Genomic DNA, 15666 nt, shown 5'->3' on the forward strand with positions numbered 1-15666 from the left:
GCACGGCAGCCACCTTTGTTCTAAGGATGGCAAATTCTACTTAGAAACGCTCTGTAGAAGAGTGATGTTGTCCCCTTTTAACACGATCCAGCCTGCAGCAAAGAGAAGGGAAAGAGGGGATTAGAGAGAGCCCAGAACCTGAGAATAATCTCGTGTTTTCAGAAAGTGTTTTGTGTGGTTGAGCAGGGTTTTGCCCATCATGCAGAGTGCAGGCCGCCTGGTATTACACGTTTCAAAGACCAGAACTGGTCTCAGGCAGGGACAGATTCTCCTTCATCCAGCAAAATCAGCAGCTCAAAAATCATCAGGGACAGAGATGTAGCCAGGAATTGCTCACTGAACTTCAACAGCAAGGCTCGTCACACGGTTGGTACGTCTCAGTGCTGCTACCTAGAAGGCTCACCCGGGCAGGTTTCAGACCGCGCGTCACTCGGGTTGCACAGACACACGACACACCCAGCTGTTTCCTTGATTTTGCCTTGGAGTGAATCTCCTCTGCGTCGTCCAGCGCCAAATTCACGTACTCGTCAAAGCCCTAGAAATCGGCAACAGTGGCAATTAGTTCAGCAACAACACGAACCATCGTCAGCTGTGCTGACCCAGGCTGGACAACGAAGACTAATTGTTAGAGAAGCACGATTTCTTTTTTCCCTTGGGCTAGTTTTTCTTGACAAGAAAAAATAGGATTGTGAATGAGGGAAAACAAACTAACGATGTAACGTGGGGTCGTGCTGACACTCACGATGATGCAGCCTTCTATCCGCACGTTCACTTGCTCAGCCACACCTGGATCCTCGAGCTCTGCAGAACGAAGGAGGAGAGTAAATTGGAACACAAACACCGCGAGCAGTTTTGTTCTCTCTCGTGTGTTCAGAAATACCCGCTAACCATAGCCGCTAGAGCTCCCAAAAACTCCAAGGAGCAACTCTCAGGGGCAGTTTCAATTAACAGTCTGACATTTTAGAGTCTTATATGACTGGGTGAATACTACACGTTTGCTGAAGGACACGTTTCCAGTCACAAGGGAACACTCCTGCACGCCCGGCTGCACGATCCCACTCCCGTTAACACGAGGGGGAAACGCCGGGCTGCGCAGCAGCTCCTTGTACCCACCAGCACGCCGCACAGCTCTCCATTCCCCACAAACCTGCCCCGAGCAACGGGTGGGAGCCGAAAACTCAGCGAGGGAGATCCCCGGACCCTCCCCGCTCCCCCCACCCCCTCCAAATCCCCATCCCCATCCCCTCCCCGTCCTCTCCCCGCGCTACTCACGCTCTGCAGGTAGCGGAAGATGAGGTTCTGGGGCACTGCGTGAAGGGCTCAGCACGGGGACAAGAGCTCCAGGCCCGGGACAAGGCCTCAAGACAAGGCCTCAAACCCTGCAACGAGGCCCCAGGGCCCCGGGACAAGGCCTCAAGGTCCGGGCCGAGACCCCTGAGGCCCGGGCCGCCCCCCACCCGCTCCCCCGTCGCTCCCCGGCCGCAGGAAGGCTACGATGGGCTGCACCATCACCGTCTGCACCTTCTGGTCCTGCCCGCGGTACGCCATGGCTGCCGCCGCCTCGCTGCTCCCGCCGCCCCTGCTGGGCCGCCTCCGGAAGCCCCTGAGGCCGGGCGGGAGCGCACAAGGGACGCTGGGATGCTGGAGGAGCGTGGGGGGCCGCTCTAGCAGGCCGGGAGGACCGCGTCTCTATGGTCGCAGGCAGGAGTCCCTGCGCCAGCTTTATTGGTGAGCAGCGAGGCTGGGGGGGGGAGGGGGGCAAGACAGCCTTAAATAAAATACAAATATAAAAAGTGTTATAAATGGCTGTTATAAATCCAAATAGGATTACAATCAAAGTTTACAATTTATTAAACGAATAGAGGCAAGCAAGCAGCGCTGGGTGCGCCGGGAGTCTCTGCTCCCCCAGGACGCACACCTGTTACGTAAGGCGGCTGGTTTTGATGCTCCCAGGCTAATACATATTCATTACTACTTCGAGAAGAGGCAGGGTTATTAGAATTGGTTTCCGGAATCCGAAACCCCTCCCAGGGGCGCCTGCGTATCAGTCTCTGGTGGTCTCTCGGGGCTTGCTCGGGCTGAATGCTGGTTGTCTTCCTCCCAGGCTTTTGTCCTTCAATTGTCCTTCATCTCCCCCTTCCTCCTCGTTTGGGAGCCTCTGCGCCGGATTTCAGAAACTCTAGCAACATCCCCTGCAGTAGTCAGCACTTTTCCCTAAAAACCCCTTTGTTCTCTTATCACCTAGACCCGGGCCTCGATGTTAACCCTTCAAATCCCTTAGTGACACGAATTGCTGGACCATTCCTTACAAAAGGAAGGATAAAATATGTAGAGGAGCAATGGCACACGCGAAAGCCCAGCGCCGCGGGCAGAGGCAGCGAAGGTTGACGGCAGAACAGTGCTCGGTTTGAACACGGAGAGGGAAAGCGAGGGGAAGGTGGCCGAAGCCGGCCGCAGTCTCTGAGCTCTCCTCCTCCTGATTGTTTTCTCTCAAAGCCATTTCTGTCTGTGTGCGGGCACCCGGAGCCGGCAGAAGTCCCCGTGAAGTCCTTCGGCAGGACGGAGGGCTGCGTGGGCTCCAGTGAGAGAGGGAGTTAGGAGAATCTTATCAAGTAGAGATAGAGCGCTGACGGCATTAAACTAGGATGCTACTTAGTGTCTTTGCTAACTATGGTGCATTGTGCCAATTAACTAAAGCAAGAAGCCTTGGGCCCCTTACCAAGGTCAGTCTCCTAATAAGAGAGCGAGCCTATCTTAAGAAACTGGGAGAAACTGGTCCTGCAGGTGGACAAGAGCCAAGGAGCAACTGAGTCTGTGCAAAGACAAGAGGTCAACTAGCGGTGACGAGGAAGAGTCATCAATCTTCATGCCCACGACCTCCCGTGCTGCCCAGCGCTGAATAAACATACCTACTTTACAATCTCACTGATTGTGGAGTCCCTTTTCCGCAAGTCGCCAGCAGCAGTTTCTTCCGCAGAGGTTTTCCCAGAGCCGCTTCAAAGCTTCCCTCGCGGAGCTGGGGCGTCGCAGGGGGTCATCAAAGCACGCACGTACACACACACACACACACACACACACACACAGGCGTTGTTGTCCAAACAGAAAGTATTTACAACAAATTCGACAAGCGGTTTTTCTCTGCCAGCAGCAAATGCCTGAGGGCCCCTACAGCTTCACAAATCATAGCACAAAGAGCCTAAAGTTCCTCTAAAATTTAGGGAAATAATTCAAAATAGATCTGCTAGGGGAAAACGATCACTGGCGGCAGGGTACACAATACACGCGAGCCTCAGCTCTCCTCCGCAGAGTCAGTGCCCACGCCCAAGTGCGACGCTGATGGCACCCGAACATTTGCTGTAGCAGGCAGCAGAGCCAGCAGCTCAGGGGAGCAATTTTAAAAACCAGGAGGCACTTAAACCAACCCTTAATTGACCCAGTTACTGCAGGAGAGTCCCGACTACTCGCCCTGGAGTCCTACTGTCACCAGCAAAAAGCACCAACCAAAGCTTGGGGGAACTTTGGTACAGCACAAGAGAAGGGAGTGGGGGTAGCGTAGCCGTATCGCAGAGCTGCTGCTTTTCACACCATTTTATCATCCCTGATAATTGAAAGTAAGGCCGGGTGGGCTGACCCCACCACCACCACTCCTGGCAGCATGTTTGGTCCACAACGCTAGAATAATTATTCTGCTCCCTCCCGCCCCTACAGCTTCATCATCTGAAAAGATTACAGTCAAAACAATGGCATACACAAATAAAAGTCAAGAGTTGACATAGTAACTCCGGGATTTGGGTATCAACTGTCCGAGAAATCAGAACACCCAGGCTTCACAATGTGCCCAACATCGAGCTGTGCCAAGGGGGGGCGGAAGGAAGAAGCTTTCCGTTTAAGCCTTCAGAGCATCGCTCCATCACTACGTCAATTCACAGCCACCACAGCGTGCCGATGGACATCTTTCTGTGCCAAAAGAAACAAGTGCTTTGTCCTCTTGATATCAAAGGTAGCCACCTATAGTTACGGAACCATGCACAAGACCTTAACTCTGACCAGCAGGGAAACTTAGGACAACTGAGTGCAGATCCTGCCAATTTCTACCAGTTCCAACTGTGCTTTAAGTCTCATTGCAAAGCCTCAGTTAGAAAAAGGATCACCTCGGGGTATCCAACAAGAAGAAGAGTTGTTTTTTTTTTTTTTTTTTTTTTTTTTTTAATATACCATAGGACTATGCAGTTCAACCATCAATCATCTTGGAAAGCTCAAGGAGGAGGTCATCCTCATCCTTCCCTGGGTCCAAGTCGAGCTCGGCTTCCAGTATGCCGTCTGAGAGTTCCCAAAGTAGCGTCTCTAAATCCTCGTCTACAGATACGGGCGCGTTGCCTGTGGAACTCAGCCGGCGTGTCCTTGCTTCTTCTAGCTGGGAAGAAGCTGAAGTCGAGCTTGAGAACTCCATTGGCTCCACAGATTCTGCCTGGCTTCCAAGATGTGCTTCAGGTCTTGGCAGAGCAAGGAAGAGAAAAATCAGTATATGCCATTTCTTAACGGGAAATCCCTTTTCTGCAAACCGGCTCTTAAAACCGTAGCCAACCCCTCCTGCACTTCAATCTTACCCAGGGATTGTTATTCAATTAACCCAGGGCGACATTTAGAGCCCAATATATTAGCAGGTACATTTTTCAGTTTGGGGGTTTCTCTGTGAAGCCAGAGCACCTGGAGTCTAGCAAAGATGGTTCAATTGTTGTAGCAAGAGGCACTTTGCCACCTTGCTTAATTTTCCTGTAAAAATGTTAAGAAGTCTCCATCTGCAAATATCTGTTTGCTAAGTTAGTCATTTTTCCCACGGCACACTCAGCAGAGTTTGCTCCCCACTACAGGAAGCTGATCTGCAGCCATCACTTCCCTCTGCTCTCCCTGCACTCTTGTCACCTTGTATGTTTGTTCGGGTGGCATTCTTGAGGACCAAAAGGCAGAGGACACTACTCATCATTTATCACCTCACGAGGAAGTAGGAGAACTTCACCTCATCCTCATTTAGGTATTCAGACAGAGCAAGAAGTCACTGGAAAGCTGTACCGACTTGCAGCATTTAAAGAAAGTAAGTCTAATTAAGCATTCCTGCTAGCTGCTAGAAAGTCATTTCACGTGACTTATTCCTCTGATGGATTTGGGCTTTAATTATCTCAGAACCCTCCTTTTTTCCCCACGTGTGACAGAACTTATGTTTCACTGGGGATATACACCGATTGAGAAAAAGAACAAGTTGTGGTCATCACCTGTTTTGGGGATTTTCTTCAAGTCTGGTGGCTGGGACGTGCTCCAGCGTGGCTGGAACAGCCTAGAAAGCAGCAAAACAGCATTTAGGACTCATGGGTAAAAGATTCCTTACTAGCTTTTTCCTCCATGCTGCTTCTCCTCTGGCATTGCGGAGCCTTAGCCAAAATACAAAACCAAGGTGCTCCTGAAGAAAGTTAATATTCACTTGGAGGTTACTAATGATCTTGTGTCTTTTAAGAACACAGCATTAATGGACAAAATCCTCCACACCAGAGAAATCACAGAATCACAGAGGACTAAGTAAATAGTGCCATTAATCTAATAAATATGGAAGGGTACTACAAGAATTCTGTAGGCAGCTACTGGATTTAAAAGGAAACAGAAAGCCTGTAGAACTTTTGAGTTTTCCATCTTTTCTCCTAGAGGAGGGTGTAAATTTTACAAGGGATCCATTTCTGCATTAGCCCCTGTCCTTACCATAGCTGCTTTTTTGGCTGGAGGTCCCATTGTGTCAGCGTCAGAGGCAGTCCGTGGCTTCACAGCTGCTACAGCAGAGGGAAAACTGCCAGGTGCCTTACGTTTCAGTGCCTTCTTCTTGGGGGAAGCGACTTTCCCATCCCAAGGCTTCGCAAACATGTTAAAGTTGGCTAGAGTAAAAGGAAGAGAGAACTGATACAGTCTTGCTCTGCCTCATGAAAAATCCACGTTCTCTTCCTCATTTCCACGGCCCGTCTACACAGTTAACTGTATTTGGCCAGCAGAATTACACTGCCATTGCCTGGATTCTCAGCAATATCTTCCACATAGTAAACTCCGTCTACCAACAATCCATACAAAGGAACAAAGGAACTGAATAGCTACAGTAAATCATAATCCAGGACGAGGGAAACTCAGACACAGAGCGATCCCAAGTGCAAGCAATACTCTAAGACGTTGTATGAAGTCTAGTAAGATTCACAAATGTTGACAGCTTTTGTATTTAAAGTCTTGCTCCCTCTAGGAAAGGAAAAGCAGCAGGTATAGTAAGACAAGAGAGTGTATGCAACTGTTGTACCAGCTTCCTCTCCCCTGCAGTGATGTCCCACAAAATCTATTAAGTTGTTCTACAAAATCCAAATTTGTAGAGTCATATTCTAGTCTCCCATTCCTGACCTAACATCTGGCTGGCAGGAGAAGAAACGAAAGAAAGCTGGGTACTTGTTTTCTTTGTGTGTTTATTTCCTCGTGTCCCATGAGACAGAGAGAAAGGCTACAATGTGCAGTGCATGCAGCCTTTAAGCCCTCCTTATCTCCCTCACACAATCTCATTTTACAAAGTTGATATAATCTTAACAACGAGGCCTTTGATCCTCTGTCATTTTTGACAGAAACTGGCCCCCCACATTAAGACGCTGAAGCATGCTTTACAAACACATACACGTGTCAAGTTAAGCAACACATGCCAAAGAGGAAGGTGAACTTGAACTCAACGCAGGGAGGACTTCATACCATAAACAGATGGCAGAAAAAAACAGAATACCAAAATTAGACTAAAAAGCCCCTCAATGTGTTAATTTTCTAGTGGGAAATACAGAATACCATCACGTAATTAACGAAAACAGACATGGTTGCATGTTCTGGCCCTTCTTTGCCTTTGAACTTTGCAGCCTTAAACTCTTTTATCCTCTGCATTGAAGGAAAAAGCAAAGCAGATCCTGAGCAAACGGAACTTGCTCAATATGGGAAGCACCTCACCGGGGCAGGTATTAAAGCATCTTATTACCTGATAGCTTTGTGTTCCATAACGATTTCTGCCCGGCTGGGGCAGGTCCAGGTTGTGCTGGGGGAGCTGGCACATTTTCTCCACTCTGCTGCATCCGCAGAGCTTTCTCGCGCTTTATTTCTTCCAGGGTTTTAACACGCACTTCTCCTTCTGGCTTGGCTTTACCTGCCGGCTCCTTCGACTGCACTTTGCTGGGCCCGGAAAGAGTGAGCACGCTCTGCTTCTTGGGCTCACCCTCAATTTTTGCCCCTGCGCTGGGATCTTTGGTTTTACCATGCCATTCAGCCTGGGCTTTGGCTTGACATTCTCGTCTCTGAAGAGCTCTCTCACGACGGATTTCCTCCAGTGTTTTCACATGGACCTCTCCCTTTGGCTTAGCAGCCTTCCCTGTCATCATCAAGAAATGAGAAGCGCCAACATTTAAAGAGAGTCCAACAATAGTTTAAGTCTCCAAAATTTGTCACAGTACTAAGGAAAACTAAGCCTGAGCGTTCCCAATAACGCATCTTAGGACAATAGCCTAACATTCTCCTCCTCCTCTGAGCCACTTGTTGTATTTTGAAGACCAGCCCTATCCAGAGAGAGTTGCTACACAGAAATGCTAGTTTACTTGATTACTTTTTCAGACTGCATTTCAAATTCCTGCTCCCGGCAGTGGCTCTATTCTAATTGTATATGATGGTTCACAGAAGCAGCTTAAAACCTTGACAAGGCACAAGCGGAAAATAAACACACACCTAGAGCCAGATTTCTGATAGTGGCTGTCAGAAGAGCTTCAGCACTCGAGCAAGAGGAATCAGTTCTTTGTTTTCATTTGAATTCCTTTTTAGGGCTGTATGAAAACGGTCTAAGTTCACGGAAAGGAAGAAGGAGAAAGTATATTTAATAGCCAGTTGTTACCTTTCGCAGTACTAGTCCGTTGAGAAGGTAATCCTAGCCTCTCCTTCACAGACTTGGGAACTTGAACTGCAAAACAGAAAAAGACCAAATTAGGGAGGCTGCATAAACGTCAACTTTGTGTTCACATTCAAAAACAAGGCAGGAAAGGTAACTTTGAATCCCGGTGATTAAGACCTCAGCCAACATGCAAAAAGAAACATCGCAGGAAAAGGACAAACAGAAAGCCTAACTACAAAACCCGTGAATCACATCCAGATGCCTGTTTAGTAGCTGTACCTCTCTTTGGTGCTTTGTCAGCATTTCCCGGAACCTCCACCTTCTTCCCCAGCCTTTCAGCAAGGCTGCGCTTCACCGGAAGGGCGCTTACATCAGCTTCAGACAGAGAAAACAAGGAATATTTTAAGAACATTTCTTTGCAGGAAGATTTGAGAACAGTCAACCACAAGCTTCTATTTTTCAAGCATATTTTCATAAAATTGCCTTTCAGCTGCTAAATGGTTTTTTTGCCATTTCTGCAGTCAACACAGATCTCCACTGCAATGCATTTTCCTCTCATACGTCAAAAATACTCTTCAATGCAGTCATATAGAGAAGGCGGCACCTAAATAACAGCTCATAAAAAGTTCTTACCCACGGAGGCTTTCCGTTTTCCTTGTTTCTCAGCAAGATCTAGTCGAACCACAGGTTCCTCCCCTAAAACAAAAGTAAAATTTTTCTATTTCATAGAAACCAGTAGCCAATAGAAATAGTATACTGTTAGCCCATGTCCAAAAAAAACCCAGCAAGGCACTGTTTTGACAGCTAAACCACACAAACTCATATTTCAACTATAATTAACTTAGAAAAAGTATCCATAGTCTCAGTGTTTGCCTCAAATTCCAGCTGAATGTAGTCGAGAATGAATCTGAGTCTGCTTGACAGCTATACTTTGTGCAGAACAGAGCTGCATAAGCAAGCAGAATATTATTAGGTACAAATGCTGAGAAATATTCCTTTCTAAGGTGAATGTCTATGGGTAGAAGTACTTCTTCACTTCTTTCCCTTTCAAAGGAATTTGCACAACTCTAAACAATATAATTTATACACAGACTCCTATCGCACTACTGTCCACACGTGCCACTGTCAGCCTCTTTAAAGCTTCAGAAATTGCTTCTTACATAGCACTGTCCTCTAGAGCTCTTTCTTCTCGTTACTCTCCTGTTTTTCAGTTATCCCCCTATTTGCATACTGACACATTTTTTTCTTTCTCCTGCTACTGCACTTAACCTGAGCACCAAAGCTTTCCAGTACAACCAGGGACTTTCAGCATAAAAGCATGTTTTGAACAGAAGGCGGCAGCACCAGGAGGCTAACAGGGGTGAATTGCCTTCCTTCTTGCTTAACCTTCCAGTTTAGGAGTAATGAAATCAAAACAAAAGCATGAATTATTACCTTCCTCTGTAGACAGTGTCACAGTTCTCACCACTGTCCGGACATTTTCCTTTTCCGGAGCAGGAAAAATCATAGAATCGACGGGAGGAAGAGAAGATCTTGAAGGACCTTCTGCTCAGAGCAAGCAAAACATAAGGAAGTTTACCAAACAGAAAAAACTATCACGAAGAACAAAAAACTTTAATTATTCATTACTGTCAAACATACAGTGACCAGAGCATGCAAATAAGAGAGGTGACTAGTTTGCCTCTGGTTGCCCTTGGAATTCCCATCTAGAATACCAGCTGGCTGAGAATCAGGTTGCTCGATGCCCCCAGCTAAACATGGAAGTCTATCCCTCAAGCAGCTCCCAGCCACCATCACCTGCCATTCTGAAGCCAATCAAATTTCACTTCTTTGGCAAAATAGTTGGATTCACCAAAGCATAGCCAGCTACCCGGTATTACTGGAAGAGGTTTTTTTTGAAAGAAAAATCATCACACAGGATGAAGGTGAACCGGGTAAGGAAGCAGGGAATATTAACTCACCACCGTGTCTCTTAGTTTTTTCCTTCATTTTCTGCAATTTGATTTCTTCAAGTGTTTTTATTCCAAAATTCAGACCGTCCTCTGAAAACAGAAAACAGTTAATGAGACTAAGGCTTAGAGGCACTCACTGAGGACCACAGATCCTCAGGCTTCTTAGTGCTCAGGAACTTTCAGAAGTATTTAGAATAAAGCCTGTCAACACTCCTCACAAGTGAAACAACCATAGAATCAATGGCATTTTGCCCCTCCTTTCACCCTTCAGGGTAAAAACTGTAGTTTTAATTTTAATCCATTTACGTGATATTAGATCCCTCTATCGTTAGATATGGCTTTCAACAGTGGTTGCCAGGCTGCACGTGCAGCCATTTAAACTCCATGCTGTGACCCTGTTTTGTTCTCCAAAAGGAAAGAAAAGCAGTTCAACTTTCTGACCCAATGGGCACATGATGGTATCAGGGAGAAATGAGATCATGGAAATAACCGAGTCCATTCAGCACCCCTACATTCTGTTGTGTTTTTATGCCACATTGCTTTTGAGTTAATTGTCAAGTTATCCTGCCGATTTATCCTACTACAGGTGCTGGAATACCTTGTTTAGCAGTAGTAGCACTGGCTTTCCGAGTGGAAATCATCCGTAATCCATTTTGGCCTTCCTCAGCTGGTTGCTGGACGGGAGTTTTAGTTTCTTCTCCTTCCGCAGAAAGCTGGTCTGAAGGGGAAAAATCTATTCAGTTATGCATAGGCCAGATTGTTCGTGATTATGTAGCTCATGCAATGACACTTCAGTCCATGGTTCCTATAAAAAAGTTGGGTTTTTTTTGTTTTTTTTTTTTTTTAATACAGCTACACTGACCTGATGAACTCGTAAGTAGACTACCCTAGGACAAAACATCTAGGACTCTAGATTCTCTCTGCAGCTTTAACTACTACACGACATATTACTCTTCAGACAAAAAAAAAGGAATTTCCTTCCTAGTTTCACATAGAGCTTTACACAACAGACCAGCTAAAGCCAAGAGTGGTTCTAAGCTTTCCTCCAACATTTCAGGTTCTGTCCACTGACTGCCAGACAAAGCCACCAGTGACCTGAGCGGACTGCCTGCCCTATCGCTAGTCAGACCTCAGGTCATCTGTGATTTATACATTCATTTACAGCACAAATTCCTTCCAAGAACCAAAGACTTACACAATCATTTACAGCACAAATTCCTTCCAGGAACCAAACCATGCTCACCATCATCATCTTCATCATCATCTGCAGCATTGATTACAACTGGAGGGTGTGTAGGGCTTGGGACATTTTCCGAGTTTTCCACTTTCATCACCCGCCTTAGCTATGGAGAGGGATTGGACTGGACAGAAAGTTTGTTTTGCTGCAGTGACATCTGAGCCACTTTCAAATCATCGTCCGCGGACTCAGGCGGACTTGGCAGTGTAGCTAGAGGAAGAGGAGGATCATCAGTAATATGGCAGTTTAAAACTTTGACCACAATGCACGAAGATGGTAGCTAAGGCAGATAACCTGCACAGGCAATGAATGCAGCATCTCCTTTTGCCCATCCCGCCACTGTTTACACCGTGAACAATGACTTGCCTTCAAACAACAACACATCTCCCTGCCACCCAGCAGAAGACGAAACAACAGAAAGCAAACTGCAAGGCAAATATCACACAAAGCAGAGAGAAGCTGAGCATGAAAGCAGAAAACAAATACCAGCAGTACAGCAGCAGTACACTCGGTTTAGCTGACCACCTAGGACTGCAGACCTTTTCCTGCACTCACAAATGAACGGTTACCTGATGTCTCCTACACTATTGGCACCCACTAAGTAATATGCAAAATTAATTCTTCAATACTTAAAGAAAAAGGACCTAAACTCACTCTTGCTTGGTGGTAAGAAGACGCCATCGATGTAACGTCCCTTTGCGTGATGAAAAGCACAGTTGGCTTTCTGACAGCCTACTGGCTGCTTCTCCCAGTAGCAGGGAATCTCAGCGCGCTTTTTCTGAAGACAGAAAGAAAGACAAGCTCGTGATAACATGCACCTAAGGTTTGCAAAGAGATGCACAGTTCCAGGTCACGACAGCGATAGGGCTGTCACAATACAGTGCTGAAACATCATTCCAAAGGTCAGTTTATCACGGAAGTATAGTATTTCCGGGCATATTCACAAAGTTTGCAGAAGCTGTAACCACTATGCACGTTTAGCCTTGTCATCATTCAGTTTGAGAAGACAGGCACTCTCAGACATCAGTTTAGGGTGGGTTAAACTAATACACCCAGGATTATACTAGGATTATTCAGAGGGAAAAAGAACATCTTAAATTGCCTACGTTAACTCTATCCAGAACTACTTCTCGGAGACTTCGTTCTTCTGCACCTTTAACTTTCCCCACTGCTTCCTAGCCCAGGCAGCTAGAACAGCATTATCTGAAGGACTCCGGGACACAAGAGACCTGATAGATCATTATCAAGCCTGCTCTCAGGAGGCTAGTACAGCCTGTTTATTACCCCCCTGCTCCAGCAGCTTTTAGCAGTCTAGTTAGCGGTTATTCTGCATCTGTTGAGAAAATACTGTCGGCGTCTAATAAAAGAAAATCTTGCTAAGACATACCTAAGGCATTGATTTTATTTCCCTCTCCTTCCTCCCACCCCCTCCCCTGCTAACAGAAACCAGTGTAATTCCAAAGCAAAGGACTCTGTCCTGCAAAAGCACAATCAGCACACCTACAGCACTGAAAAATGCTTTTGTTGATTTATTTTGAGAACACATCTTTAGGCACTCACATCGATTTCCATGTGTCTGAATCGGCAGACATTCCTGAAACAACGACCCTCCTGCCACAGCGTGCAGACTGTCTCGTTCCCCAGAGCAGCTTCACAGTGGCGGAAGGAACAGTTGTCTCCCTGTAACCAAAAGGAAACCAACAAGGAAAATATAGTACAGCCTCAAAAACGTCCATGCTACTGCCTCAGGTTGCTACGATTGAATTCAGAATCTATCTGGTTATCACGTTAACCAAAGACCAGTGTGCCTCCTCCTCCTACTCTACCCCTTCCTGAAAAAAAAAGAAAAAAAAAAAAAACAACAAAAAAACAAAGCAAAGCAAAGCAAAAGAAACCCAGCCATACCTTGGTACAGGTAGAATAGAAATAGAAGTAGCAATCGTCTCCTTGTTTAGACATGCCGACAAGTTCTGATAACAAGCTCGGGTTCTCTCCACAGGGACTTCCTCTGCTCTTGGAGAGAGCTGTCTTCACCCTTGCTTGGGCTGAAAGTCTTCCACTGGCTTGTGATCAGTGAAATCTTCTTTTTAAAAGTAACCCTAAACAAAGTACCAACAAGTGAAAAATAATGAGTAACAAGCATTTTTCCAGCTTTCTTCTGTTCATCAAATTAGTCTCTTGAGGAGAGCAATGCCTTGAAATCAGCTGTTACGGGAACTAACACAATATTAAACTAAAGTTCTGTAAAGCTGCCAGGAGCTTTGTCAGCAAGTGTTCTCTTCCACGTCCTCAATAATATGCCTTGGAGCACATCCGGAAGCCTGAAAAGGGAGTCACTTCTTCAAAAACCACCTGATCATACATGCAAGGCAATGATCAACTATGGCTACGAGTAACTTCTACAGAACGCAGTATGACGCATTAAATAGCACGTTCCAGTCACTGTGGGTCTTCGAGTTCACCTACCTGGACAACCTCAGCAAAGTTATCGATCTTCAAAGACTTCCAGTTAACTTCTCCTGGAGGCCGAACCAACACTGAATCCGTGAATTAATGATAAAGGGGTACGAAGAATTTGCCTCCTCACTTTGCCAAGGGAGCCTCTCATCCACAATTCAAACATAGGATGTGCTTTTAAACAGCTTATAACTAATGGAGGAAGCAAGTCCATCTGAACACTCTCTCAGACTGGAGACAGCCAGGGTTAGTTAGCTCTTCAAAAAATAAAAACCAAAAAAAAAAACACCACAAAACAAAACAAAAACAAAAAAACCCAGTGCATTTAGAGATGAACTCGTGATTCAAAGTGGCTGCAAAAATGAGGCTCCATCTTCCACAGCCAGAAAATTTGACTTTTTTTTTTTTTTTTAATTCAAAATTCAGTATGTTCCAATCTCTGGTCTTCAAGATTTCTTCACCTATTAAGAAAACACTAAAACCTTTCCCCGTCTTTATTACCTGTACAGCAAAAAACACACCAGTGCACAGAAATACACAAATGTGCATACGCATACACACATATGTGTTTAGACACACACACGAGGAGTGAGTGATAGAAAGTTAGCGAGAGCGACAGTGGAAATCAGAAGTTTTGCCTTTTTGACACAGAGAGCGCGTAAAAACTCTCTCATTTTGAGGGAACTAGAAAAAAATGGAGGATCTACCAAATATTTTGATGAGTATGCCTTCGAGGCCAATGCTTTATACCATGAGTGATCTGGGGGCCAGCACACAAATATGCATACATATGTATCACACAGTATCACGGATTTCTAGGTTGGAAGAGACCTCAAGATCATCGAGTCCAACCTCCGACCTAACACTAAGTACTCCACTAAACCATATCGCTAAGCTCTACATCTAAACGTCTTTTAAAGACCTCCAGGGATGGTGACTCCACCACCTCCCTGGGCAGCCCGTTCCAATGCTTAATAACCCTTTCGGTAAAGAAGTACTTCCTAACATCCAACCTAAAACTCCCCTGTCGCAACTTTCGCCCATTCCCCCTCGTCCTGTCACCAGGCACGTAGGAGAACAGACCAACCCCCACCTCTTTACAGCCTCCTTTAAGGTAACTGTAGAGAGCGATAAGGTCGCCCCTGAGCCTCCTCTTCTCCAGGCTGAACAAGCCCAGCTCCCTCAGCCGCTCCTCGTAAGACTTGTTCTCCAGACCCCTCACCAGCTTGGTCGCCCTTCTCTGGACTCGCTCGAGCACGTCCATGTCCTTCCTGTAGCGAGGGGCCCAAAACTGAACACAGTACTCAAGGTGCGGCCTCACCAGAGCCGAGTACAGGGGCACAATCACTTCCCTAGACCTGCTGGCCACACTGCTTCTTATACAGGCCAGGATGCTGTTGGCCTTCTTGGCCACCTGGGCACACTGCTGGCTCATATTCAGCCGACTGTCAACCAACACTCCCAGGTCCTTCTCGGCCAGGCAGCTTTCCAGCCACTCATCTCCCAGCCTGTAGCTCTGCTTGGGGTTGTTGCGCCCCAGGTGCAGGACCCGGCACTTGGCCTTGTTGATCTTCATACAGTTGACCTCAGCCCATCGCTCCAGCCTATCCAGATCAAATATGTACATGCATACAGGATAAACATATCTATACACACAAGCGTGCACAGTATATGTCGTATGGTATCCATATCGAGAACAACTCGTAGCCCTGATCAGACACGTAGAGTTGCAATCAATTAACAGCAGGAAGACAGCAGATCAAGGATACAGCAAGCTTTGAGAGGCAGGGCAATGCTCACTTTGCCAGTGGCATGGCTGCATGATACCAAGAATTTTGAATTAGTTTGATTTTTTGGAAGCAATTTGTTTTCTTTCTGCGCTGTAGCAAATACCACAGGTTTGCCATCACGTGCTGTTCCCTAATCCATATATCCATCATCATCCATTGCTGCAAGATCATGAAAGGTTAGAAAAGATGACTTAGGTCCAATTTAACAGCCAATGATTTTTCAATGACCAGAGCTGCAACAGATTTTATTTAGCCACAAGCAGGTTTTTTTTTTTCTGATGTGAAGTCAGATATTTTGAT

At 46.2% G+C, this 15666-nt stretch overlaps 1 pseudogene across 1 annotated transcript; it reads right to left on the minus strand.

Annotated features, from left to right (window-relative positions):
* Positions 1–4177: 4177 nt before the first annotated feature.
* LOC310899774 (zinc finger CCCH domain-containing protein 11A-like) lies at positions 4178–13078 on the minus strand (annotated as a pseudogene). The gene is made up of 14 exons: positions 13025–13078; positions 12680–12799; positions 11774–11897; positions 11126–11329; positions 10481–10600; positions 9892–9972; positions 9365–9475; positions 8564–8626; positions 8210–8305; positions 7934–7999; positions 7034–7420; positions 5749–5918; positions 5271–5332; positions 4178–4493 (listed from the first exon to the last, which is right to left on the minus strand). The product of its transcript is annotated as a zinc finger CCCH domain-containing protein 11A-like (transcript).
* Between the last annotated feature and the right edge of the window lie 2588 nt (positions 13079–15666).

The sequence above is a fragment of the Anser anser genome (genome assembly GCF_964211835.1).
Source record: "Anser anser genome assembly, chromosome: 5".
NCBI lineage: Eukaryota > Metazoa > Chordata > Aves > Anseriformes > Anatidae > Anser > Anser anser.